General features: G+C 45.6%; 1 protein-coding gene across 1 annotated transcript in view; it reads right to left on the reverse strand.

The window, feature by feature from the left end:
- LAS1L (LAS1 like, ribosome biogenesis factor) overlaps positions 1-1,912 on the reverse strand; it is a 24,962-nt gene that overhangs the window by 5,106 nt on the left and 17,944 nt on the right.

Raw genomic sequence — 1,912 nt, forward strand, 5'->3', positions numbered from 1 at the left:
GAGCCTCATCGCTGAAGATGATTTGTTCAAAAAATCAGCATCCACTTGTGTTCCATAATCCATTCAACGAACTCTATTCGCTGTGCGTGGTCAGTAGGCTTCAGTTCTTGAGTCAATTGAACTTTGTAAGCATGAAGATGCAAATCTTTCGTGAGAATACGCTGTAGAGAGCTTCTCGAAATGTCCAATTCTTGACCACGGTGCCGAATTTGATGTCCCTGGACTCTTAGCAACACTCTCACGAACTGCTTTGATGCGGCTGCTCAGGCAATAACAGTTAATGGTGCTCACTATCGCGACATGATAATCCAGTTTGCTATTCTATACATAACCCTATACTGTATACTTTATGAATCAATAAAAAAATCACAATTTTTAATTATAAACCTGTGTTTTCTATCAAAATTACTTCTTGCGTGAATTTTGGGACACCCTTTATCAGTACATCCAGTGTTTTCAAGCGAAGCTTTTAATAGTGAGCTTCTCCAAGTAGATCCAGTTTCTGCCTTCTGCGTCTCCCTGGTACCCAAAGAACTTTCCCTGTCACAATGCTCCTAACATTCTGGAAAGTACCAACCCTGGACTAGCTTTTTCTAAAATTTATATTTTTATTGATTTTAGATTTTAGAGAGAGAGGAAGGGAGAGGGAGAGATAGAAACATCCATGAAAGAGAAATAGTAACATTGATTGGCTGCCTCCAGCACGCCCCCTGCTGGGGATTGAGCCCACAACCTGGGTATGTGCCCTGAGCAGAAAGCAAACTGGTGACCTCTTGGTGCATGGGTTGACACTCAACCACTGAGCTATACAGGCGGGGCTGGACTAGCCTTTTATGTTACCCATAGAAGCCCCTCAGAAAGGGCTATTCCCCTGCCTGCCTATTTCCCCACCCCTGGCTCTTTTACAGGAAGGAAGTTATGCCTGTCTTGATGCCCTACATTGCCCTATGCATACAAAGATACCTTTGTATACAGGGACCCTACCCCCATGTCATTGACCTGATGATCCTTCCTCCCCATCACTAACATCCGCAACCATGTCTACGTCACTACCCCTGCCTCTGTAGTCTAACACCCTTACACATATTCCTTCAGTGACAGCATGAACATACACAGGTGATCTCTGACTGCCTGTTCTCATGCCTTTCCATATACTCCACCTCATTGTTGCCACTTCTCTGCCTCATACAGCTATCTCCTGGCAACCCTGGCAACCCTGCCTCCTCTTCCAAAAACATGCATGACTATGTGTGCATATATACACAGAAGCATATGATCTCTTTTCACAGCCTTACACACACACACACACACACACACACACACACACTTCCTGCTTCAATTCCCCTCACTTTTGATATTTACAAAGACCCACAAACACAGACCTCCTTCCCCTGAGATATTTCTGTCACTCTGCCTTGGTTTGTCCAGCACATGCAGGCACACAGCCATTCACACACACATAGACATAAACATATTCTTTCACCCCTACCACTCAGATCCTTTATGCCCCAGCCCTTCCACGCACGTCCACACAAGGGCAAAGGTTCCACTTTTCCCCTACGTTTCTTCACTGCCTCCCCTCTCTCTCCCTGTTGTTTCCCACCATGCCCACCCTACACCACCCCAGTCCCAGTTGTTTTCCCTCCCTCCCTCAGTCTCCATAACAAGACTTTGTCCCACATCTAAGTATGTGTGCATACACACATGCCCCCACACACACACGAGACTGTTCATTCCTTTGGGGTCTCCCTGCTTTAAGATTCCTGCTCCCTAACCTAAATGAGGGCACTCAAAACACTACCTTCAGGAGAAACAGATTCATGTTCCCCCCACTTCCCTGCCTTCTCCAAGTTTTGTTTAACTAGCTTGTGTGCTCATCTAAAACCATGTCACTCCTATTTCACTATTCTGA

The sequence above is a fragment of the Myotis lucifugus genome, unplaced genomic scaffold, assembly GCF_000147115.1.
Source record: "Myotis lucifugus unplaced genomic scaffold, Myoluc2.0 scaffold_4, whole genome shotgun sequence".
Taxonomy (NCBI): Eukaryota; Metazoa; Chordata; class Mammalia; order Chiroptera; family Vespertilionidae; genus Myotis; species Myotis lucifugus.